Here is a 27974-nt window from a genome sequence, read left to right as displayed (position 1 = left end):
AACCAGACGTACAACAAGAGATAAGTGGAAAATAAGAAGGTTTTATTGAAGAGCAAGCCGTAGCAAAGTCCGAACGGATGGCTAAACCGAAGCAGGGTCTTGCGGAGACAGAGGTCAGGAACCAGAAGGGTAGTCAGACGAAGCCAGGAACAGGAACCAACGGGGTAGTCAGACGAAGCCGGAATCAGGAACCAACGGGGTAGTCAGACGAAGCCGGAATCAGGAACCAACGGGGTAGTCAGACGAGGCCAGGATCAGGAACCAGAAGCAGCAGCAGTCTTGGAAGCATGTGAACACAGGAGGACCAAGCAAGGAACTGAAGCCACAGACCTCCTATATATATGAGCTAGGCATCCAGCTCCTCCCAGTGGGAAGGAGGAGCCGCAGGGTGGGAGGCTACAAGAAAACCCAGAAACCAAGATGGCCGCCAGCACATGTCAAACGAAGGGAACAGCAAGGAGGTAAGACCATGACAGGATGTTCATAAACCGATACATGGTGATGTCATTTGGCATAAGGTTTTACATAGGGATTGACGTTTGTCAATCAATAGTGTGATCATACTCCTAGAGCATGTATCCAGAGCCTCCAGCCAATCTGATGAGAAGTCCAGATCATTACAGAAGGTTGGTTTGATTGATAGTCTTAGACCTCTAGGGATCATGTTTAGCTGGAGGTATGTTTCCAAGAAATACCTATCTATTTCATGTTGTAGGAAGTCTAGGGCAGTCTTATTGAAGTTATAGTTCTGGTTGGTGGGTTCAGGAGTATCCCTGGGTTCTGTTGGCCAGGTCTGGTGGATCCTATACTTCCATTCATCCCGGTGGACAGGAATATTAAGTCTTGTTAGTTCGCTGAGTATTCTTTTCGATAGATTCGGTAAATCTTCTAGTATATATGTCAATAGTCAGCTCCTTTCGCTTCGACCGGTGAGACGCAGTCCTGGTCCATAATATAGTGGTCAGGGAGAAAAAAATGAGAAAAATGAGCAAGATGGATTAAGGGGCCCCAAGGAAGCTATTGGGTGGATCGTAGATGAAAAAGAGAGGAGGTATTAGAAAAGGTTGTGTTCCAAGGCTGCACCCTAAAGTGGGCAGTGTAGAGGAATACACTGCGAAGGTCGCAGGTGTGTAGAAAACAGGATAGCTAGTGACCCCAAAGAGCTTGTTGTTGAAAGCAAGGGTGACAGTTAGCGGAGGGGTGCCACGGTACAATCAAGCCTAATTAATGGGATTGTGGATTCCACATTAATTGGTAGGGCTGATTATCATTGCTGTCATATAGTTCAAAATAAGGTTAAATGCAGGAGACAAAGTGTATAATAGTGACAAATTAAAATCCAATTAAAAATTGGGGACAGAGTCTCAATTAGAAACTTACTTCACTAGGGAGGGAGGTATAGGATGAGCACATAACACCTATACCTTTTCCTCCCCCGCCGAGGTCGCTTGTCAGGTGGTCAGACTTTGTTTCCACGTCCCCAAAAGAATAGTAGCTAGGGTTTCAAAGGTGGAAGAGTCCTTTCTTTATTTAACCTATAAAGCCCAACGCCTTTCGGTGTAGAGTCCCCTTTATCAAGAGCAAAGTAGAGTATAGTTACATACAGAAAATACACACATATATATTCCCTTTAGTATGATCTCATTTGATGTGGTTTTTGGGCGGGGGCCGGAAGTGGGTGGGGCCACACATCCGACCATGTGTCTCAAATATCTACCAAATATAGATGGATTGAGCCCTAATCATGGTTTGGCCATTGGGGCGATAGGTAGGTGGAGCCTAGGGCATATTTTTCTTGGTGGGGGGCGAGTGCTGGTGCCCTTAGTTCTTACCGATGCGTTCCAGAGTGGAACGCATGCCTACAGTTCCGGGCCCTGATGTGAGCTTCCTGGATGCGTTCCAGGGTGGAGCGCAAGTTCACTTCCGGTTCAATACCCAGAAGTTCGGTTATTCTGCGTTCCATGGTGGGGCGCAGAGAGAGCAAGAGGTCCGCCCCTCGGTTGGTTGGGGAAAAATGCTGAAGTACTCTAAGGGGGGGTGAAGGATATGAGTTCAGAGCCAATTGGACAGACTTAGGGGGAAGTATTGTTAATCTATACTAGGAATGATGAATAATCAGGTTAAATAATGGTATGGACAAAAAGTATCAATAAAAAGTGACATGAATAAATAAATAAATGAATAAATACATACATTGATATACCTATACATACATCCGTATATATCTCTCTAGATATATCTAAGACACATCAGAACATAAAATTGATAAAAAAATAATAAAAAATAAATATAAGATATAAAGGCAGATGGACATATGTAGATTTACATGGACATATGTAGATGTAGATTTTATGGTGTGGTATTGTTAGTATATGGATGAATAAATTAATGGACTTTTTAGATGATAGTACTAAAATAAAAATAGCCATATATATGGGACACACAAGGATACATATACATACAGATGCATATATATATATATATATATATATATACACACATACATATACATACACACATATATACACATAAAATAAAAAAATTATATATATATATTTTTGTTATATATATGAATACACACAGACGGGCACATAGCCGCACATGGATACACATATATAGGGGCCAGAGACATGCCACATAGGGGCTAAAATCTTGAAGGGTTGTTGATTAGTAATTTCTGTGTTCCAGGGTTTCATTTAAACCAAACTAATGAAGGGAGTTGAAGCAAAATATTCAGTACATCTCTTTACGACAGAGGTGCTGGAAGGATTTTGGTGCCCATTCGATGGGGGTTAGTTTCAAAAGGGAAGCATCACCTGAATGTGATTGTGAAAAGTGTCTAGAAATACTATGTTTCATATATTCTTTTGTGATGTTAGAACGGTGTGAATTCATACGGTCTCTCAGATTTTGAGTTGTGCAGCCGATATATTGGAGCCTGGGCACTGTAGCATGTATATTACGTAGGAGGTGGTGCAATCCATATAATTGTGCAGTTTAATTTTTTCTTTAGAGGTTGCTATTTCTACTTCTTTCAAATTGTCACTAATTATGGAGCAGCACTTGCATTGGCTACACTTGTATTTGAAGGAGCCGTGTGGTTTCCGGGTGGTATCCGTTCTAATGTCCGTATGTATACGTATTTTAGGGCAAGAAGGTGCAAGCATCTCTTTCAGAGTTCTTTCCCTCCGGAAGGTGAGATGCGGTTGGGTGGTTATTGTTTGGCCCAGGATGGGGTCCTTCCGTAGGTAGTAAAAATAAAAATAAAGACAAATCTGCCATACCACCAACAATGGACACTAATAAACATAAATACAATTTCATAACCCGTTACAATTCATCTCATCAGAAAATTAAAGAAATACTTAATCGACATCGGCCCATCCTACGGAAGGACCCCATCCTGGGCCAAACAATAACCACCCAACCGCATCTTCTTGCCCTAAAATACATATACATACGGACATTAGTACGGATACCACCCGGAAACCACACGGCTCCTTCAAATGCAAGCATAGCCGCTGCAAGTGCTGCTCCATACTTAGTGACAATTTGAAAGAATTAGAAATAGCAACCTCTAAATAAAAAATTAAACTACACAATTATATGGATTGCAGCACCTTCTACGTAATGTACATGCTACAGTGCCCATGGCCACAGTGCCAATGTGGGCTCCAATATATCGGCTGCACAACTCAAAATCTGAGAGACCGTATGAATTCGCACCGTTCTAACATCACAAAAGAATATATGAAACATAGTATTTCTAGACACTTTTCACAAACACATTCAGGTGATGATTCCCTTTTGAAACTAACCCCCATCGAATGGGCACCAAAATCCTTCCAGCACCTCTGTCGTAAAATTAATGGGACATTACTTATATTGAAAGAGGCACCGCAGTGTGTAGCAGAAAGGGCTGGTCCTTAGATCGGGGACCAACAAATCAATGTCAGTCACCGAAAGGATGTCTGTATGCGCAGGGGGGCGTGGTTATCACACCATCGTCGCCCTGCGTCCCAGGCTTACCAGCATATCCGCTCCGTGTCACCTTCTCACGTCCCACACGAAATACAAATAAAAATATCCCATGTAGACCGAGTGGGAGGAGCACGGAAAGTCTGCATCAGTGCAACATGATAAAATCAAAATAAATGAATAAATTATGTCAGGACCCGTCGGTCAGATGCCACCCCAGTCCCAAAGAAGAGGGGGCTGGAGTCGCAACCGGTACAGACAGGGACTGACAAATGTGGCTCATGAGAGATGTGGGAATATAATTATATATATGAGAGAACAAAGAGGATCGCCGACACAGTTCCTCCAATCTTCACCGTATGGATCCATTCATAATATTGATACTTGATATAGTCCTATACAGGAAAAGAGAAATAAAAACCAATTAATAAATGGCACATGTTGTTTTCCCACACACCATTAACAAAGAAGAGGGCACACGTGGACAGCAATTAGACGACCCTAAATTCCACATTTAGGCCATGCGGTTTCAGAGTACCCAGGGTGTAGATCCAATACAATTCACGTCTCTTTAGTAATTTTACTCGGTCACCACCCCGTCTAGAGGGGGATATTTGTTCCAGAATTCTAAATCTCAGATCATTTTGTGTATGTTTTGCCTCTGTAAAATGCTTTGACACCGGGAGGTCCATTTTTTGTTTCCTGATGGAATACCGATGTTGGTTGAGGCGGGTCTTGACGTCCCATGTGGTCTCACCGATGTAAAGCAGATTACAGGGGCAAACCAACAAATAGACCACATATGCTGAGTCGCACGTTAAGTATTGTCTGATGTTGACCCTCTGTCCTGACAGCGGATGGACAAAGGAATCACCTCTCAACATCAGTTTACAGTTGACGCAATTATAACAAGGGTAACAACCCTTCCTGGTCGACCCGAAATAAGTCTCACATGTCTCCCTAGCTGTACCTATGTCTGATTTCACCAATCTGTCTCCAAGATTACGGCTACGTCTATATGAACAAAGGGGTGGAGATTTAAATTCCTCAATTTTTTCAAAACTACTACTTAGAATTCGCCAATGTTTTTTAATTATGGCTGCAATACTTGCACTATTGGTACTGAATTCAGAGACAAATGGGATCCGGGGCTGAGATCGTTTCAACTTGCCCAATCCCCCTTTAATAATCTCTTTAGTGAGGGGTTTCACACGATTCATATGTTCTCGAATTAATTTTTGGGGGTATCCCCGTGTCTGGAATTTAGTACCCATTTCATGCAATCTATCGTCTATCTTCACTGGATCTTGTACAATTTTCTTTACTCTAAGAAGCTGACTAAAAGGGAGAGACCTTACCATAGATTTTGGATGATGACTTTCATAACGTAATAACGTATTTTTATCTGTGGGTTTCACATATATATCCGTTGTTAGTTGGTTATTTCGGATGCTGACCTGAGTGTCCAAAAATTGAACCATTGTATCAGAGTGTGTAAGTGTAAACTTAACATTAGGGTCAATGGTGTTGAGAAAATCGTGGAACGCGATGAGGTCCTCAGTGGCGCCGACCCAAACCAGGAAAATGTCGTCGATGTATCGCCACCACCCCAGCACATGGCTGAAGTGGTGGCACACATAGACGACAGATTCCTCAAGATGAGACATGTATAGGTTTGCATAGGTCGGCGCCACATTGGACCCCATCGCGGTCCCCCGTAATTGCAGGAAAAAATCATCCTGAAAGAGGAAATAATTTCGAGTCAGGATGAACCTTAGTAAGGAGCTCAAAAATTTCTGACAATCAGCACTGTACTGTGTTGCATGTAGAACCTGTTCGATGACTTGTATGCCCAATTCATGTTCAATAGAGGTATAAAGACTTACCACATCAAAGGAAGCCAACAGTGCCCCCTTGGGTATGGAAAGATCCTCAATTTTAGTCAAAAAGTCATTAGTATCTCTGATGTATGATTTAGCTGATACAGCAAAAGGCCGTAAAATTTTATCCAAAAAAATAGCTGCTTTACAAAACAGTGAGTCCGTCCCGGGGGCGGAGTCAGTGCCTTGTGTATTTTGGGCAAAGTGTACAAAATTGGTGTAACCGGCTTGTCACAGTATAAAAAAGAAAAAATATTTTCATCAATAATACCCCTCTCTTTGGCTTCAATCAATATAGCTTTTAGTTCTCTCAATAACACAAACTTAGGGTCATTATAGATACTTTCATATACCTTAGTATCAGCAAGTTGTAACCTGATTTCAGCCACATAGGATCCGGTGTCCATGACCACAACCCCACCACCTTTGTCAGCAGACTTGATGGTGAGGCTGCGGTCCGAAGCCAGATCTCTAAGTGCCGAAATCTCAGCTGAAGTCATGTTAGCTGATTTCAATGGTTGCTGAGAGGTTTCCCGTTTGAGACTTTCGATGTCGCGTTTAATTGCGAGACCAAAAGCCTCAATAGCAGGATGGTCTAATGTTGGAGTAAAATCGCTTTTAAGGTATAGACCCAAATTTCTCAAGTTTAATTCACTGGTATTGATATTTTCATCTATAGGTCTCCCACCATGATCCGCGAACCATACCTTTAGCTTAATACTGCGCAGAAATCTCTGCAGATCCATTTCTAACTCAAACCACTTAGTTGTACTCACAGGACAGAATGATAAACCTTTGTTCAACATTGATAAATGAGCGGTATTTAAAACAACTGAAGAAATATTCACCACTATATCTTGCGTCTCGAAGTCCTGCCCCGTTGGGGCTGTATATTTTTCCCTTTTCCTCTGTTTGTGTTGTCTTCTCCCCCCTCGGCGAGTCCTACCGACCCGGGGGTTTCCCCTAAAAAAAGGAACAGAGGACATAGCAGAAGTGGTATCCAACGGTGAATCAATAGCATTGTCCCGATTAGAGTGTCCCTGTGGCTTTTTATTGGACAATGAGGTGGAGGAACCATATTTGGTCCCCGAGGTCCTGCGGGTTCTTCTTTGTTCTCCTTGCCAATTGTAGACGAAGCCTGTTGCATAGTCATCAACATCCCGCATCCATTTGCGACGTTTTTTGCTTTGTAAATCTGACTTAAATTTCTCAAAATGTATATATATACACACAGGTCCTTCTAAAAAAATTAGCATATTGTGATAAAGTTCATTATTTTCTGTAATGTACTGATAAACATTAGACTTTCATATATTTTAGATTCATTACACACAACTGAAGTAGTTCAAGCCTTTTATTGTTTTAGTATTGATGATTTTGGCATACAGCTCATGAAAACCCAAAATTCCTATCTAAAAAAATTAGCATATTTCATCCGACTAATAAAAGAAAAGTGTTTTTAATACAAAAAAAGTCAACCTTTAAATAATTATGTTCAGTTATGCACTCAATACTTGGTCGGGAATCCTTTTGCAGAAATGACTGCTTCAATGCGGCGTGGCATGGAGGCAATCAGCCTGTGGCACTGCTGAGGTGTTATGGAGGGCCAGGATGCTTCGATAGCGGCCTTAAGCTCATCCAGAGTGTTGGGTCTTGCGTCTCTCAACTTTCTCTTCCCAATATCCCACAGATTCTCTATGGTGCTCAGATCAGGAGAGTTGGCAGGCCAATTGATCACAGTAATACCATGGTCAGTAAACCATTTACCAGTGGTTTTGGCACTGTGAGCAGGTGCCAGGTCGTGCTGAAAAATGAAATCTTCATCTCCATAAAGCTTTTCAGCAGATGGAAGCATGAAGTGCTCCAAAATCTCCTGATAGCTAGCTGCATTAACCCTGCCCTTGATAAAACACAGTGGACCAACACCAGCAGCTGACATGGCACCCCAGACCATCACTGACTGTGGGTACTTGACACAGGACTTCAGGCATTTTGGCATTTCCCTCTCCCCAGTCGTCCTCCAGACTCTGGCACCTTGATTTCCGAATGACATGCAAAATTAGCTTTCATCCGAAAAAAGTACTTTGGACCACTGAGCAACAGTCCAGTGCTGCTTCTCTGTAGCCCAAGTCAGGCACTTCTGCCACTGTTTCTGGTTCAAAAGTGGCTTGACCTGGGGAATGCAGCACCTGTAGCCCATTTCCTGCACACGCCTGTACACGGTGGCTCTTGATGTTTCTACTCCAGACTCAGTCCACTGCTTCCGCAGGTCCCCCAAGGTCTGGAATCGGTCCTTCTCCACAATCTTCCTCAGGGTCCGGTCACCTCTTCTCGTTGTGCAGCGTTTTCTGCCACACTTTTTCCTTCCCACAGACTTCCCACTGAGATGCCTTGATACAGCACTCTGGGAACAGCCTATTCGTTCAGAAATTTCTTTGTGTCTTACCCTCTTGCTTGAGGGTGTCAATGAAGGCCTTTTGGACAGCAGTCAGTTTGGCAGTCTTACCCATGATTGCGGTTTTGAGTAATGAACCAGGCTGGGAGTTTTTAAAAGCCTCAGGAATCTTTTGCAGGTGTTTAGAGTTAATTAGTTGATTCAGATGATTAGGTTAATAGCTCGTTTAGAGACCCTTTTCATGATTTGCTAATTTTTTTAGATAGGAATTTGGGGTTTTCATGAGCTGTATGCCAAAATCATCAATATTAAAACAATATTAAGGCTTGAACTACTTCAGTTGTGTGTAATGAATCTAAAATATATGAAAGTCTAATGTTTATCAGTACATTACAGAAAATAATGAACTTTATCACAATATGCTATTTTTTTTAGAAGGACCTGTATATACAAATATATATATATATATATATATATATATATATATTCATCTGTATGTATATGTATCCTTGTGTGTCCCATATATATGGCTATATTTATTTTAGTACTAGCATCTAAAAACGTCCATTAATTTATTCATCCATATACTAACAATACCACCCCATAAAATCTACATCTACATACAGTATGTCCATGTAAATCCACATATGTCCATATGCCTTTATATCTTATATTTATTTATTATTTTTTATCAATTTTATGTTCTGATGTGTCTTAGATATATTTAGAGAGATATATACGGGTGTATGTATAGGTATATCAATGTATGTATTTATTTATTTATTCATGTCACTTTTTATTGATAATACTTTTTGTCCATACCATTATTTAACCTGATTATTCATTATTCCTAGTATAGATTAACAATAAGTCCGTCCAATTGGCTCTGAACTCATATCCTTCACCCCCCTTAGATGTCACGGACGGTGTACAGGAAACAAGACAAGACAACATGCATATATGACTTACTGGATCCAAAGCTAAGGAACCAAAAGGGAGAGCCCTGCACAAGACCTAGTACTTTCCCTGGCTGCTCAGCCTATGCAAAAATCCCGGAGATGGATGGTTGCATATCCACGTACCTCGACTATATAACCCCTGAACACCCTACAATAGTGAGGGGACACGACCACCGGCTCCCTACACCAGACACGGAGGGAGTCAGGGTCACCTGGGATCCAGCAAACAGAAAATAACAGATAAATGTACAGCACTTAACTTTGTAGCAGACTGGGAAACAGGATCAGCATGCACACACACTCCAGGAAGAAGTATAAGCTGCCCAGTAATGCATTATGGGGAGGAATTTAAAGGGAAGCAATCAGTCCAACTACATGACAGCTGAGAGAGGCTAACGAGATGAGGAACTGAACAGCACAACAAAGAAAACTCAAGGAGGAGGTTCTGAAAGGCTTCTGTCAGAGCTTCTCAGCTGTCTGGTTGTGACATTAGAGTACTTCAGCATTTTTTCCCAACCAACCGAGGGGCGGACCTCTTGCTCTCGCTGCACCCCACCATGGAACGCAGAATACCCGAACTTCCGGTGCTCCGTGAAAAGTTGGTACCTGTAAAAAGTTGGTACCCTCGTCACTTCCGGTAGTGACGTAGAGGCATCGGAAGGCTCAGAAGGAGGTGTGTCGCCGAGCTCGCCACCTCAGTGGCTGAAAAGAAGGTGTGTTAGCGCCTGCGCAGAACTAACTATGGTACCAACATTTCACGGCAAGTGAATGTGAACGCGCCGATGGGGCGGCGGTAGGTTAGATTTATGGCCCACACGCATGCGTCGGGAGCCTTAGCAGAGAGGGTAGGCAAAAATTATGGGCCAGTGCGCACGCGCGAGTTGGGTACCAAAATTTCACGGCCAGTGCAAGTTAGATTTGAGGCCCATCGCGCATGTGTCGGGAGCCTCAGCGGAGTTGGGGTAGGCAAAAATTACGGGCCAGTGCGCACGTGCGGCGGACAGGGAGATTTATCATAACTAAAATGTTTTATTAAATCTCACTACCGCTCACCTGATCATCGAGCATGCTGACTGTTCTATCAGGTCAGTCTCTCCCTGCTCCCAACACTCTCAGACATGTGGGGTCTGCGCAGTATATGGGGGTCTGCCTGCGCACATTATATTAGGGGGGTCTGCACAGTATATGGGGTGCTGTCCACGCAGTATATTGGGGGTTTATGCACAGTATATTGGGGGGCTGTCTGTGCAGTATATGGGGTGCTGTCTGTGCAATATATTGGGGGTGTCTGCGCAGTATATTGGTGGTGTCTGCGCAGTATATTGGGGGGCTGTCTGGGGGGCTGTCTGCGCAGTATATTGGGGGTGTCTGCGCAGTATATTGGGGGGCTGTCTGTGCAGTATATTGGGGGTGTCTGCGCAGTATATTGGGGGGCTGTCTGTGCAGTATATGGGGTGCTGTCTGCACAATATATGGGGGGTGTCTGCACAGTATATTGGGGGGCTGTCTACGCACATTAAATTGGGGTGTCTGCACAGTATATTGGGGGGCTGTCTACGCACATTATATTGGGGGGGTCTGCGCAGTATATTGGGGGTGTCTGCACAGTATGTTGGGGGCTGTCTGTGCAGTATATGGGGGGTGTCTGCACAGTATATTGGGGGGCTGTCTGTGTAGTATATGGGGGCTGTCTATGCTGTATATTGGGGGTGTCTGCACTGTATATTGGGGGTGTCTGGACAGTATATTGGGGGGCTTTCTGCGCAATATATTGGGGGGCTGTCTGTGCAGTATATGGGGTGCTGTCTGTGCAATATATTGGGGGGCTGTCTGTGCAGTATATGGGGTGCTGTCTGCGCAATTTATTGGGGGTGTCTGCACAGTATATTGGGGGGCTGTCTGTGCAGTATATTGGGGGTGTCTACACAGTATATTGGGGGGCTGTCTGCGCAGTAAATTAGGGATGTGCGCAGTATATTGGGGGGCTGTCTGTGCAGTATATTGGGAGTGTCTGCACAGTATATTGGGGGGCTGTCTGTGCAGTAAATTGGGGGTGTGCACAGTATATTGGTGGCGGTCTGTGCAGTATATTGGGAGTGTCTGCACAATATATTGGGGGCTGTCTGCGCAGTATATTGGGGGGCTGTCTGTGCAGTATATTGGGGGGCTGTCTGCGCAGTATATTGGGGGGCTGTCTGCGCAGTATATTGGGGGGTGTCTGCGCAGTATATTGGGGGTGTCTGCGCAGTATATTGGTGGTGTCTGCGCAGTATATTGATGGTGTCTGCGCAGTATATTGGGGGGCTGTCTGCACAGTATATTGGTGGTGTCTGCACAGTATATTGGTGGTGTCTGCACAGTATATTGGGGGTGTCTGCACAGTATATTGGGGGTGTCTGCACAGTATATTGGGGGTGTCTGCGCAGTAGATTGGGGGGCTGTCTGCGCAGTATATGGGGTGCTGTCTGTGCAGTATATTGGTGCTGTCTGCGCAATATATTGGGGGGCTGTCTGCGCAGTATATTGGGGGCTGTCTGCGCAGTATAATGGTGGTGTCTGCGCAGTATAATGGTGTCTGCGCAGTATATTGGGGGGCTGTCTGCGCAGTATATTGGGGGGCTGTCTGCGCAGTATATTGGTGGTGTCTGCGCAGTATATTGGTGGTTGTCTGCGCAGTATATTGAGTGCTGTCTGCGTAGTATATTGGGGCTGTCTGCGCAGTATAATGGGGTGCTGTCTGCGCAGTATATTGGGGTGCTGTCTGCGCAGTATATTGGGGTGCTGTCTGCGCAGTATATTGAGGGTGTCTCCACAGTATATTTTGGTGGGTCTACGCAGTATATTGGGGGGTGTCTGGGCTATATATTGGGATGGTCTTTGCATTAGATTGGGGGTGTCTCTGAAGTATATTGTGGTGGCCTGTGCGTTAGATGTTTGGGGGCAGTGTATTACATGGGGGGCTGTGTGTTATATGAGGGGCAGTGTGTTATATTTGGGGGAGCTGTGCAGTACGTCTGGCCTGTGTGTTAGATGTGTACAACCCTATTTTCACCCCCAATATTTTTTCCCCCTAGATCTCATCTGCCATGTCATGCTTTTTGCTACGAAACTGCAGCCATCTCGTCACTCAGAGAAGGATGAGAAGCTGCCCCCCAGCCAGAGGGGTTGCCCCAAATCCGTCACTCACTGGATTCTGTAATCTCCGTCTCTGTGTCTCCCACAATCTGTGTGTCTGTCTGCTGTATATATATGGACCGTCATTCTGCTGCACTGCATCTGTTCTGCCATTTACTCTAACCATTAAAAAAATAAATAAATTTGTGTCATAACTCTGACCAGCATGTTTTCCTATGGAACACAAAGTACCTGAAGTGGAATGAAGAAGCCCCTGTTTGAAGCCCGCGACCTCTGACAGGTGACAAGCTGCTCCTGTTTGCACAGCTACTTCAGCATCGTGTACTGTGATCACCGCGAGGTCAGAGGTCGGCAACCATAGGCCGTCCACATGCTGTGAATTACATCTCCCATCATGCTGGCAAAGCATTATGGGAGGTGTAGTCCAAAGCATCTGGAATACCAAATGCATATGAATGAAAAGCATGGTGTGTGTGACTGGTCAGTAACAAGGGTTGAAGCCTTGACGTGGCGTTACTGCTCACATGTGTATCCATGTGCCAATTCAACCTATGTGAGTGACTGTAATACTGATGAGGTAACAAAATACTGTGACAATGGAGAATTAAACAACCGTATCACCTACACACTGCTTACACCGTGACCGTATCTCCTACACACTGCTTACACCGTGACCGTATCTCCTACACACTGCTACTCTTTTTATTATAAAAGTACAAAACTTTACAAAAAAAACTATTTCAAATAAAACAATATTTATAAAACAATGTTATTACTGGCCCAGCCACATCCACACTCACACTCACATTCACACCCCAACAACATATCAAACTTAACAACTAACCTTATAACAATAAAAACTTACCTGGCCGCCCGGCTGTAAAACCCAAACAAAAAAATTGGACTAACCGTCATAAACAGAGAAGTTTATAATGAACAGAAAATAACAAACATAAACATAAATAAATAAAGTAACTAAATAAATAAAGGCCACCTTTGCCCAAAAAACAAAAAAAAACAAGGCGACTTAGCCAAATATATATATATACATAATTATTAATAAATTATTTTTTAATTTTTCAATTTTTTTATTTTTTTTATATTCATTTATTTATTTCTCCCGTCACCTGTTTATAGAAAAATCACCAACCTAACCTATTCTATCCCTACTCACACTATCCTTTTACCCATCACCCGACCCACCCAGGGCTGACCTTTGCCTCATGTTTCTATCATGTCCGCATAGTCCAAGGCCAGCCCTTCCTTCACCACCCACATCTAGCCCCTCGCCCCATGTCCTCCCATGTCAGCATAGAACGGGGCTAGATGCAGGCCTCCCCACTCAAAACACAAAAGGACACATAAAATGATCCCCCCTTCCTCACCCACCCAACCTAACTAATCCCAACTTTCCCTCCTCTAGCAAACATAACTCACATAACTACATAACAATCTCCCGAAGGCCCAAGTTCGGTCTTTGCAAGCCTTTTTCAAAACCCTCAACTTACAACAAAACAAAAATCTAGTGTGGAAGCGTCAGCCCACCACCAGGAACAGTACGACTAGACTTACGGTACATCAAAAGCAAAGCCTCTCCAGAGGAGAGAGGCCCTACTGGTACCCAGTCTCTCATACTCAAGAGAACGCACCTTCACCAGGCCACCCAAGATGTTCCTACAAACCTCGTCCACCGGGAGGACTTTCTGCTGCGTAGAAACTAAACACTGTGCGTTCCACGTGTAGAACCTAACCACTATGCTAACTAAAAAACTTGTGCACGGGTCCCTCCTTCCCTCCTCTCCACATAGGAGAGGCTGGCTAGCCTGGGCCAGCCAATGGAAGCTCCCACCCATTCATACACCTCTGTATTAAAAGGACAATGAAGCAGAAAATGCTCCATACTTTCCAGTATGGAGCCGCACTCCTCCCGGGGACAACCCCTTTCCTCAGAGTTCCTGTACTTCAGTTTGTCCCTTACATACAGCCTCTCGTGAAAGCAGCGCCAAGCCAAGTCCCAAAACTTCAAGGGGATCCTTGCAGAATTTAACAACTGTAACCCCTTGTCTAGATCCCGGCTTGGGCAATCCTTGAGGGCCAGGGGCTTCTGAAAGTGGGACAACAAGACTCTCTCGTCAAGGGATCTCCTTGACAGAGTCCTGATTTCCCTCACCTCCAAACCCCACCGGCGGATCACCTTCAGAATCGGGGTGACATAAGCCGGAAGATATCCGTGAGGCGTACGCAAGTCCTTCACTCGCCCTCCTGTCTCCCATTCCTGGAAGAAAGGTCGAAACCACCCCCTGCAGGAGACTATCCACGGAGGAGCCCTCTCCATCCAGAAGTTTGTCAAATTGATCTTAACAAAGGTGTTCACGAGAAACACCACGGGGTTGACCATAGATAACCACCCTAGTCTCCTCGTGCGATAAGTCACCTCTCTCTTGATCAGGTTCAGCCTATTCCCCCATAAAAGCTGGAAGAACAGGCTATAAACCCGAGTCCAGAGAGGCTCTGGCAAGATACACACGCTACCCAAATAGATAAGCAAAGGGAGAAGGTAAGTCTTGATCAGATTCACCCTTTCCCTGAGGGTCAAAGACCAACCCTTCCACTGGCCGACCTTCTTAGCGGCGATCTTGAGCCTGTCGTCCCAATTTTGGGCGGGATAATCCCTGTGGCCGAAATGGATGCCTAGAACTTTTGCTGACGACTGGGGCCCCGGAAGGGTGTCCGGGAGATTGAAAACTGGATCACCCCCTCCCAGCCAGAGACTCTCGCACTTATCCCAATTGATCATGGACCCGGATGCCTCAGAGTAGCTGTCCACCTCAGACATCACGTACTCCGCCTCCCCTCTCGAGGACTTGAAAACGGTGACATCGTCGGCGTACGCCACTGCCCTCAGAGTGGCTTCCGGCGATGCCGGATCCATCCCGACTCCCGCCAACGGACCACGATCGATCCTCTTAAGAAAGGGATCGATCGTGAACACGTATAAAAGCGGGCTCAAAGGACAACCCTGACGAACGCCAGACCCAACCTCGAAAGAGCAGCCAGACCAACCGTTCACAAGCGGGAAACTCTCCGCCCCCGCATACAAGATCTTTAACCAATCAACAAACCTCCCCGGCAGGCCGTACTTCAGAAGGACCGACCAGAGGTACTCGTGGTTCACCCGATCAAACGCCTTTGCCTGATCTAAGGACAGCATGTACCCCTTCCAGTGACCCGCTCTACTCCGCTCCACTGCCTCTCGGACACCGAGCAGAGCACTAAAAGTACTGCGGTCTGGAACCGAGCAATGCAGGGCCGCCGAAAGGAGCTGGGGCGCAAATTTTGCCAACCGATTGAACAGTATCTTGGCCAGAATCTTTCTGTCCGTATTGAGAAGTGCTATGGGACGCCAGTTCTCAATACGGCTCGGATCTTTACCCTTTGACAGAAGGATCAGGGCTGACCTCCTCATTGACTTCGGCAGAGTGCCCGAGGATAGACACTCGTTGAATACCTCAGTCAAGAGGGGACATAAAGAGTCCTTAAAGGCCTTATAAAACTCGGATGTTAAGCCATCAGGGCCTGGTGACTTCTTCAGAGCTAACCCTTCCACCGCCAGGATTACTCCCGACTCAGGGGCGACGTCAGCCAGGAAAGCCAACATCTTGGATCCTTCTTTCCCAAGAGGCACGAGTAGAAGGATCTGGCGACTTCCCGAAGTCCCTCTCAAAAACCAAAGATGTGTGCCTATCGTACTGGCACCCCTTGAGCAAAGATTTCACCCTGGAGATATCCTCGCGGCTACCTCCAGTCGAGACCAGACGCTCGAGTTTCCTCCTCAGACCCTGATACAGGCGGTACCTGTCCAAGGACCTTAGGCTCAAGAGCTGGCGGAAGAACTTTGCCGCCCGATCTTTGAATATCTCCCACCACTCTGACTTAGTATCACAGAGATCCAGCAAAGTTATCTGACTCTGAAGGAAGTCCTCAAAGGATTGTCTCACCTCCGCTTCCACCAGGACTCCCGAATTCAGCTTCCAGTAACCTCTTCCCATTTGGGGAGACTCTGAAATATTCAAAGAAAACATAATCAGACAGTGATCGGAGAATTCTACCTCTACGACCCTTAAGGGCAAGAAAATAGCCTCCACCTTTAAATAAAACCTGTCTATTCTAGACCTAGTCTGACTAGACTCGCTAGCTACACTATTCAAAGAGATGCTATCGTAAGCCAGCCGGTCTCTGGTGCCTCCCCTATCCTGGGACCTCGTGACCGTGTTGAAATCCCCTCCAAAGACCACTTGCCGACTCGTAAAAAGAAAAGGCTTGATCCTCATAAAGAGACTTTTCCTGTCCCGTTTGGTCTGGGGCCCATAGATGTTAATTAGGCGCAGTTCTTGTCCCTTCATGAGGACATCCAGGATCAAACACCTCCCCATTTCCAACTCGATCACCCGTCGGCTTTCTACAGGTGCGGTAAAAAGGACCGCCACTCCGAGGGCCCTGATCTCCACTCCCTCCTGGCTTTGTGGATTGCTGCCAAATCTGACAGCCTGGTCTCTTGCAAAAACAAAATGTCAGCCCCAATCCGGCTGAGAAAATCAAAGGCCGCGAAACGAGCCGCATCCGACTTAATGCTGGCGACATTAATGGTCGCCAGTGTCAGCATAGCGGGTGCCGCCATACAGAGTGATCGAGTTAGACGGCCTTCTTCCTGACCCTCCCTCTCCCGGGGCTGTCTTCTAAGGCGGCACGACCCCTCTTGAGGGAGACGGTGGTGTCCATCTCATTTGTCACCACCGCCTCCCCCTGCGCACTACCCCTGGCTTCCTCGGTCTCAGGGCCCGGTTTTGCCACCACTCCTGAGGACCTTACATCCCCACCAGAGGGGGCGCGAAGCCTCCTGAAGGCCTTCCCTCCTTCGCCCCTTGTCTCCCACCTTTAACCTCCCCCTCAGAAGAAGAGGAGGCAGATGTCTCATCCAAGGTGAGAAACCGGTTGGAGAGCTCCAGAGGGGAGCCAGTTCGGCCTTCCCTGGCTACTTTGGTCGAGTCAGGTCTTTTCTTGGTACGGTGTTTCCATCTGATTTTTTTGGACTCTGTCCCACTATCCTCTGCAGCGCTTTCATAGTGCATAGTCCCCTCGGCGCGCTCCAGTCTTTCATTTTCCTCATTTAGCTCCCCGTCCCCTAGGGTCTCCGATGCAGGAGGGGCAGCCGCTTGGGAAGGGACGAGGTTCCTCCCGCTCCCTCTCCGCCTGGCGCCTCTCCCTCCGCCTCTGCCGGGACGGACCATCTTTGTTCTTCACCGACCCCTGAACTCTTGGCAGCTGGCGCTAAAGTGTGAGGGGCTGCCGCACTTGTGACAGAGCTTAAGCTGCCCCCTGTAGAAAACCAAAATCCTGTCACAGCCGATAAAGGCAGATGATGGAATGTGGGAAACCGTACTCCCCAGACGCTTGAGCTTGATGTTAAACGTCCAGGCGCCCGACCAAATGCCAAACTCATCCAGGTTCTTGGATGGAACCCCCTGGATCTCTCCATACCTGCCCAGCCAGGTCATGATGTCAAAACAAGAGAGCGACTCGTTACTGGTCAAAACGGTCATTCTCTTGACCTCACTCTGACGGGTTATTGCTTTCGCAGCTTATACCCGAACCAGAAGAGCTCCAGTCCCTCCGGACGGACAAAGCTGACGTCGAACTTCTTGGAGCCGTACGGATGGATCAAGGCAAAGATGTTGGTCGCTTTGAAACCCATCCCAAGCAGGAGCTCCGCCACCCTCTTTCTTGTAGGGCAAGCTTCATCGCTACTCCACTTGAGACAGACCACATTCCGTCTGACCCCAGGGCCGGTTGTAGGCCCTGGGGTCTCGCCCCCATTCTGCTCTCGGAAAGCCCTAACGCCATGTCTGTTGAACCAGAATGACAGATCAACCTTCTTTCCCTATAACTTCTGCCAGGCGCCACGGATGCGGGAGGGGCAGCCGAGCCGTCCCCCCCTCCCCACCATGCCTAACGCAGATTCTGCACCCCGTCCCCCCGGAGGGGCCACACGGGGGCCCGCAGCCGCTTTCTCAGCGGCCGATCGCCCCCCCGCATCCACCCCACTACCAGAGACCGGGCCCGCAGCCCTAACACACTCTGCCACACTCGCTTGGCCACCGACCCCAGAAGCCCGAGAGGCCACGGAGGCACCGGACGGTTTAACAGGCGCACCAGTAGCTACTCCAGCCACCGGTGTCCCACCGACTCCCACCTCCATAGCCCCCCCCAGCCCCAGAGGCCAGAAACACATCACACGTTTGTCCGTAGGAGCAACCCCTTTTCCAGGAGCCGCCTCCCGCGAACAAACCGCTGGGCCAGCAGACACTTCCATTACGGAATTCATTACAGCATTCATATTCATAGCTTTGTTATCGCTGCTGTCGTCTCTCAATACTTGGGCGCTGGTGACAATTACCTCCCCCTCTCCAGCGCTTGACTCAGGAGGAGGAGGCAGAGGCCCCAGCAATAAGCCCGGTCTTTATATATTGTGCTACTGCACTGGGGGATACGAACCCCGCTTTTAATCTCTTAGCCTTTTTGGCCCTCTTAACATTCTTTATATTTTTTCCTTTAATGGGGGACTGGTGTGCTGTAGAACCACTGCTCCCAGCCACACCAGTCCTCGCTTTTCCTGCTGCCGCCACTCCCGCCGCCATTGTGCACTGCCGCTTGGGCGCGTCCCCGGACACACACCCAGCTCCGCCCCCAAACAAGGGAGCATCGCCAGGCACGCCCCTAGCCGCGCTCACTACACCGCCTCCCGTCTCCATGTCCAGGACCCTTAGGCTCCGCCCATGTGTGGGAGGAGCAGCGTCCCGCCGTACCGCCTCAGCTCCACGCCAAAAGCGCTCACCGAGGCAGCGGACGGGGACACTTTTTCCATGGGAGCGGACCCCAGCGCCAAGCCACTCCCCCCTCCCACAGGAGAGTAGCCCACAGCGCCAGGGGCTCCCAACTGGCCAGCACCGCAGCTAGCCCCGCCTCCTCTATTGCCGGAAAGACAGGCGTCCTGCGCCATCTTTCCTGCACCTGACCCCGCCATGACAGCGGGACCCAGAGGACTAACCTGCGGCTCACCCTGCATGGACTTTTCAGCCCGCACAGAGGGAGCCACAGGAACATATACATAGCGTATTTCTAATTTTTTCTTCTTTTTCTTTCCTTCTCTGTCTTTCAATAATTCGTCGCCAAAGGCAAAATCCTTGAGCTCGTTGGGGGATTCTAGTAGCCAGATCTGTTCCATCAGGCCCCCACCGCTTCCGCTCTCTTCCACGCTGAAATCGCTTACATAGGAGGCGCTGTCGTCAGATGGAGGTAAACGAACTTGTTCAGCTGGGATCCCACTTTTGCACTCCAGGCTCTACGACGGCTCTCGGAATTCAGGGGGTGCAGGGGCAGGCTCAGGCTGGGCTTTCACCCTGGACCCAGTTACCTCACCGGGTTTCGGGTATTCGCCTCACTATCAATGCCCTCACCACACTGCTCCCCTTTCCTCTCCATTTCCACAAAGCGATCCTCATTTGCCAGCTTTTCTCTGAAAGGGCCGCTTTCATTCAGCAGCCTCTCTTTTTCCACCTCAGCAGCTTCAATCACCGCCTTTAGGTCTCTGATCCTCTCCGCTATAGGGAGTCTCTTTCTGCCAGAGGTATTATTTGATTTAATCCTTTCAAGCTTTAGCTCATTTCTCAGAGCTTTGAGGTGTCGCCCCAGCTACTTATATTTCTGTAGGTGGGCTGCTACCCGGGAGCTGTAGGTGGTGGTGGACTCTCCTTCCCACCGGGACCCCCAACCTACCTGGGACGACACCTCCATAGCCTCCGCAGGGACTTCACCTTTCCTTCTTTGGTCTTCATGGGGGACCTGGCTGTTGTTACCAGGTTTTTTTACCCCACTTCCGCTCAGGGCCGGTTGCCTGGACCCCCTGCCCCCCCCCCGACCCTGACCGGAGAGCAGGGGTCCTTGTCTTAGACACCATGGTCCAAGACCCCACCAACTCCCTAGGGAGAGGCAGGGTCTGGACTGGGAGTAGATGGAAAAACTCCCTGGAAGACAGGTGGCTCTACAGGGGAAAAGTTGGTTAATCACCCTGGAGCACAAGTTGGGATGCAGGAGCTCCAACGAGGCACGTCTGATCACTGCAGCTGCTAGCACCAGACTGAACTCAGGAATCTCCGTCTCTGTGTCTCCTACACACTGCTTACACCGTGACAGTATCACCTACACACTGCTTACACCGTGACCGTATCTCCTACACACTGCTTACACCGTGACCGTATCTCCTACACACTGCTTACACCGTGACCGTATCACCTACACACTGCTTATACCGTGACCGTATCACCTACACACTGCTTACACCGTGACCGTATCTCTTACACACTGCTTACACCGTGACCGTATCACCTACACACTGCTTACACCGTGACCGTATCTCCTACACACTGCTTACACCGTGACCGTATCTTCTACACACTGCTTACACCGTGACCGTATCTCCTACACACTGCTTACACCGTGACCGTACCATACTTTATAGTGCACATCATGCCTAGGAGCCGAGGGAGGGACGCCAGGGAGGGGGGCGGAGTTTGGCCACTCTGTGATAGGTCATTCGGGGTAGGAGCCGAGGGAGGGGAGGGGGGCGGGGTTTGGCCGCAATCTGGTTGGTACCCCAGGGGGAATAACCAACCAAAGTTTTACAGCTACCATTTCAAATGTATAAACAATAAACCAGTGCAATTGTTGTTCAAATTATGTTTATTAATACATAAAAAATAAAAACATGTTACATGTAGTAAAAATGATATGGAATACTCTATACATAAAAATCTTTATTCCCTAAACAAAGGGGCTTCTTGTCCCATTTATCAACAAGGAGAAATCCCGTTTGTCAACTTAAAAAAAAAAAGAAAGATGTTTCTGTATTTAACCCCTTCAGGACACAGCCTTATCTCACCTTAAGGACCAGGCCATTTTTTGCAAATCTGACCAGTGTCACTTTATGTGGTGATAATTTTAAAACCCTTTGACTTAGGCCTCATGCACACGACAGTATTTTTTCACTGTCCGCAAAACGAGGTTCCGTTGGTCCGTGATCCGTGACCGTTTTTTCGTCCGTGGGTCTTCTTGATTTTTGGAGGATCCACGGACATGAAAAGAAAGTCATTTTGGTGTCCGCCTGGCCGTGCAGAGCCAAACGGATCCGTCCTGAATTACAATGCAAGTCAATGGGGAGGGATCCGTTTGACGTTGACACAATATGGTGCAATTGCAAACGGATCCGTCCCCCATTGACTTTCAATGTAAAGTCTGGAGTCCCTTTATACCATCTGATCTGAGTTTTCTCCAATCCGATGGTAAATTTTAACTTAAAGCTTCCACATCACTATGGGAACGCCTCTATGTTAGAATATACTGCCGGATATGAGTTACATCGTGAAAACTCATATCCGACAGTATATTCTAACACAGAGGCGTTCCCATGGTGATGGGGACGCTTCTAGTTAGAATATACTACAAACTGTGTACATGACTGCCCCCTGCTGCCTGGCAGCACCCGATCTCTTACAGGGGGCCGTGATCAGCACAATTAACCCCTCAGGTGCCGCTCCAGAAGGGGTTAATTGTGCGTATCATAGCCCCCTGTAAGAGATCAGGGCTGCCAGGCAGCAGGGGGCAGACCCCCCCTCCCCAGTTTGAATATCATTGGTGGCCAGTGCGGCCCCCCCCTCCCCCCCTCCCTCCCTCTATTGTAATAATAGCATTGGTGGCCTGTGTGCGCCCCCCCCCCTCCCTCTATTGCATTAACATTGGTGGCAGTGTGCGGCCTCCCCTCTCCCCCCCCCCCATCAATGGTGGCAGCGGAGTAGAAGCAGGTCTGTGCGGCGCATTGCTGTCACTTACCAGTAGGAGGAGCTCCTGGCCGGACACAGACATCGCAGCAGCCAGCAGGTAAGTATGATGCTTCTACTATTGCTAAGTAACCATGGCAACCAGGACTGCAGTAGCGTCCTCGTTGCCATGGTTACCGATCGGAGCCCCAGCGATTAAACTGGGACTCCGATCGGAACTCCGCTGCCACCAATGATCGGGGGGGGGAGAGGGGAGGCCGTACACTGCCACCAATGTATTAAAACAATAGAGGGAGGAAGGGGGGGCGCACACTCCCACCAATGTATTAAAACAATAGAGGGAGGAAGGGGGGGGCGGGGGGGCGCACACTGCCACCAATGTTAATGCAATAGAGGGAGGGAGGGGGGGCGCACACTGTGCCACCAATGCTATTATTGCAATAGAGGGAGGGGGGTGTCGCACTGGGCCACCAATGAAATTTAAACTGGGGAGGGAGGGGGTCTGCTGCCTGGCTTCCCCGGATCTCTTACAGGGGGCTATAATACGCACAATTAACCCCTTCAGGTGCAGCACCTGAGGGGTTAATTGTACGGCTCACGGCCCCCTGTAAGAGATCGAGAGCAGGGGGCAGTCATGTACACAGTTCGTTGTATATTCTAACTAGAAGCGTCCCCATCACCATGGGAACACCTCTGTGTTAGAATATACTGTCGGATCTGAGTTTTTACGAAGTGAAAACTCAGCTCTGAAAAAGCTTTTATGCAGACGGATCTTCGGATCCGTCTGTATGAAAGTAACCTACGGCCACGGATCACGGACACAGATGCCAATCTTGTGTGCATCCATGTTCTTTCACGGACCCATTGACTTGAATGGGTCCGTGAACCGTTGTCCGTCAAAAAAAAAAAATAGAACAGGTCATATTTTTTTGACAGACCAGATACACGGATCACGGTCTCGGCTGCAAAACGGTGCATTTTACAATTTTTCCACGGACCCATTGAAAGTCAATGGGTCTGCAAAAAAAAACGGAAAACAGCACAACGGCCACGGATGCACACAACGGTCGTGTGCATGGGGCCTTATCCAGGCTATTCTGAGACAGTTTTTTCGTCACATATTGTACTTCATGACACTGGTAAAATGAAGTAAAAAAAATTCATTTCTATTTATAAAAAATAGCAAATTTATCAAAAATTTGAAAAAATTATCAAATTTCTAAGTTTCAATTTCTGTACTTCTACAATACATAGTAATAACTCCAAAAAAAGTTATTACTTTACATTCTCCATATGTCTACTTCATGTTTGGATCATTTGGGGAATGCCATTTTATTTTTTGGGGACGTTACAAGGCTTAGAAGTTTAGAAGCAAATCTTAGAAATTTTCAAAAACACATTTTTTTAGGGACCAGTTCAGGTCTGAAGTCACTTTTTGAGGCTTACATAATAGAAACCACCCAAAAATGACCCCATGTTAGAAACTACACCCCTCAAGGTATTAAAAACTGATCTCACAAACTATGTTAACCCTTTAGGAGTTATTGGAAAATGGGGATGAAATTTTAGAATTTCATTTTTTTGCCAATTTTTCAATTTTAACCCATTTTTTCCCCATTAACAAATCAAACAAGACTGTATCTTTATTGCCCTGACTCTGCCGTTTACAGAAAAACCCCATATGTGGCCGTACACTACAATACGGCCACACAGCGGGGCGCAGAGGGAAAGGAGCGCCTTGTGGGTTTTGGGGGGCTGATTTTTATGGACCGGTTTATTTACACTGTGTCCTATTTCAAGCCTCCTTGATGCACCCCTACAGTAGAAACTCCGTAAAAATGACCCCATTATGGAAACTATGAGATAAGGTGGCGGGTTTTTTGGGACTATTTTTAGGGTACATCTGATTTTTGGTTGCTCCATATTAAATTTTTCTGAGGTAAGGTTACCAAAAATTGAAATTCTGAAATTTCATCTCCATTTGCCATAAACTATTGAGGAACACCTAAAGGGTTAATAAAGTTTGTAAAATCAGTTTTGAATACCTTAAGGGGTGTAGTTTTTTAGATGGGGTCACTTTTAGGGAGGTTCTACTCTAGGGGTGCATCAGGGGGGCTTCAAAAGGGACATGGTGTAAAAAAAGAAAAGGCCATCAAAATCGGCCTTCCAGAAACCATGTCAGTCCTATTTCAAGCCTCCTTGATGCACCCCTACAGTAGAAACTCCGTAAAAATGACCCCATTATGGAAACTATGAGATAAGGTGGCGGGTTTTTTGGGACTATTTTTAGGGTACATCTGATTTTTGGTTGCTCCATATTAAATTTTTCTGAGGTAAGGTTACCAAAAATTGAAATTCTGAAATTTCATCTCCATTTGCCATAAACTATTGAGGAACACCTAAAGGGTTAATAAAGTTTGTAAAATCAGTTTTGAATACCTTAAGGGGTGTAGTTTTTTAGATGGGGTCACTTTTAGGGAGGTTCTACTCTAGGGGTGCATCAGGGGGGCTTCAAAAGGGACATGGTGTAAAAAAAGAAAAGGCCATCAAAATCGGCCTTCCAGAAACCATGTCAGTCCTTTCCTTTTGCGCCCTGCCTTTTAATGATACAGCAGTTTACAACCACAAATGTGGCGTTTCTGTAAACTGCAGTATCAGGGTAATAAATATAAAGTTTTGTTTGACTGTTAACCTTTGGTTTTTACCGGAAACCACGTCTTGAAATGGAAAAGTGCCAAAAATAGCTGTCACCATTATTAATTATTTTTTTGGACCGTGTTAATCTGGGGGGTTGGGTCATGGTGTTGTCACAACCAGACAGCTGAGAAGCTCTGACAGAGGCCTTTCAGAACCTCCTCCTTGAGTTTCTGTGTTGTGGTATTCAGCTCCTCCTCTCGTCAGCCTCTCTCAGCTGTCATGTGTTGGACTAATTGCTTCCCTTTAAATTCTTCCCCAGAAGGCTTTTCTGGGCGGCTTATACTACTTCCTGGAGTGTGTGTGCACGCTGACTCTGTCCTCCTGTTTGCTTCAAAGCTAAGTGTTTGAACATTTATTTGTTATTATCTGTTTGCTGGATCCCAGGTGACCCTTACTCCCTCCGTATCTTGTGTAGGGAGCCGGTGGTCGTGTCCCCTCACTATTGTAGGGTGCTCAGGGCTTTATAGTCAAGGTTCGTGGATATGCAAACCTCCACCATTCAGATCTTTGCATAGGCTGAGCAGCCAGGGTAAGTGCCAGGTCTTCTGCAGGGGTCTCCCTTGGTTCCTTAGTTTTTGGATCCAGCAAGTCATTTATACAGACCCCCAATATACTGCGCAGACACCCCCAATATACTGCGTAGACACCCCCAATATACTGCGCAGACACCCCCAATATACTGCGCAGACACCCCCAATATACTGCGCAGGACACCCCCAATATACTGCGCAGACAGCACCCCATATACTGCGCAGACAGCCCCCCATATACAGCGCAGACAGCCCCCCATATACTGCGCAGACAGCCCCCCATATACTGCGCAGACACCCCCAATATACTGCGCAGACAGTCCCCCATATTCTGCGCAGACACCCCCAATATACTGCAGACACCCCCAATATACTGTGCAGACAGCCCCAATATACTGCAGAGACAGCCCCCCAATATAATATGCAGACACCCACAATATACTGCTCAGACACCCCCCCAATATACTGCGCAGACACCCCCAATATACTGCGCAGATACCACCAATATACTGTGCAGACACCCCCAATATACTGCGCAGACACCCCCAATATATTGCTCAGACCCCCCAATATAATGTGCGCAGGCAGCCCCCCATATACTGGGCAGACCCCACATGTCTGAGGGAGAGACTGACCTGAGAGAACAGTCAGCATGCTCGATGATCCGGTGAGCGGTAGTGAGATTTAATAAAACATTTTTGTTATGATAGATCTCCCTGTCCGCCGTGCATGCGCACTGGCCTGTAATTTTTGCCTACCCCAACTCTGCTGAGGCTCCCGGCACATGCGCGATGGGCCATAAATCTAACCTGCACTGGCCATGAAATTTTGGTACCCAACTCGCACGTGCGCACTGGCCCATAATTTTTGCCTACCCTCTCTGCTAAGGCTCCCGGCGCATGCGCGTGGGCCATAAATCTAACCTACCGCCCCCCCGTCGGCGCGTTCACATTCACTTGCCGTGAAATGTTGGTACCATAGTTAGTTCTGCGCAGGCGCTAACACACCTTCTTTTCAGCCACTGAGGTGGCGAGCTCGGCGACACACCTCCTTCTGAGCCTTCCGATGCCTCTACGTCACTACCGGAAGTGACGAGGGTACCAACTTTTTCCAGGTACCAACTTTTCACGGAACACCGGTCTTCGACCGGAAGTGACCTTGCACTCCACCCTGGAACGCATCCAGGAAGCACACATCAGGGCCCGGAACTGTAGGCATGCATTCCACTCTGGAATGCATTGATAAGAACTAAGGGCACCAGCACTCGCCCCCCACTAAGAAAAATATGCCCTAGGCTCCACCTACCTATCGCCTCAATGGCCAAACCATGATTAGGGATCAATCCATATATATTTGGTAGATATTTGAGACACATGGTCGGATGCGTGGCCCTGCCCACTTCCGGTCCCCGCCAAAAAAACACATCAAATGAGATCATACTAAGGGGTATATATATATATATATATGTGTGTATTTTCTGTATGTAACTATACTCTACTTTGCTCTTGATAAAGGGGACTCTACCCCGAAACACGTTGAGCTTTATAGATTAAATAAAGAAAGGACTTTTCCAACTTTGAAACCCTGGCTACTATTCTTTTGGGGACGTGGAAACAAAGTTTGACCACCTGACAAGCAACCTCGGCGGGGGAGGAGAAGGTATAGGCGTTATGTGCTCATCCTATACCTCCCTCCCTAGTGAAGTAAGTTTCTAATTGAGACTCCGCCTCCAGTTTTTAATGTGTCACTATTATACACTTTGTCTCCTGCATTTAACCTTATTTTGAACTATATGACAGCAATGATAATCAGCCCTACCAATTAATGTGGAATCCACAATCCCATTAATTAAGCTTGATTGTACCTTGGCGCCCCTCCGCCAACTGTCACCCTTGCTTTCAACAACACCAGCTCTTTGGGGTCACTAGCTATCCTGTTTTCTACACACCTGCAACCTTCGCAGTGTATTCCTCTACACTGCCCACTTTAGGGTGCAGCCTTGGAACATGACCTTTTCTAATACCTCCTCCTCTCTTTTTCATCTACAATCCACCCAATAGCTCCCTTGGCGCTCCTTAATCCATCTTGCTCATTTTGCTCATTTTTTTCTCCCTGACCACTGGACTTACAAAGGCAGAATGGCTTGCCACTACACAGTTCAATCTGCGATGTGCCAACTTGCTGGAATTCAAAATTGCACTTGAGCATCTGTATGATTTTGTCATGCACCAGACAGCCTCAGCAGCAAGGAGCATATGTTGCTTCAAGGTCAGGCAGTGGCAGCTCATCCACCTGTCAGGTGGTAAAGCCCTTCAAAGAGACTAGCAAGGGCAACTGCGTCATCAACCATGTCTTCCCTCTCATAGTAGTTAAAGGCTGACATGTCAGCCTGCATTTGTGGGAGGGGCGTAGGCTCGCTTAAAAGGGAGCACGCCCCCTCCTTCACTTGCGTGCGTTTTCTGTGCCTTTCCCGCCCTGAAGCGTCACGCCCCTTGCTGCCGCGCTGCTCG

This window comes from Bufo gargarizans, chromosome 1, assembly GCF_014858855.1.
Source record: "Bufo gargarizans isolate SCDJY-AF-19 chromosome 1, ASM1485885v1, whole genome shotgun sequence".
Lineage (NCBI taxonomy): Eukaryota > Metazoa > Chordata > Amphibia > Anura > Bufonidae > Bufo > Bufo gargarizans.
The sequence above is the reverse complement of the archived record's forward strand: the minus strand, read 5'-3'. Positions refer to the sequence as shown.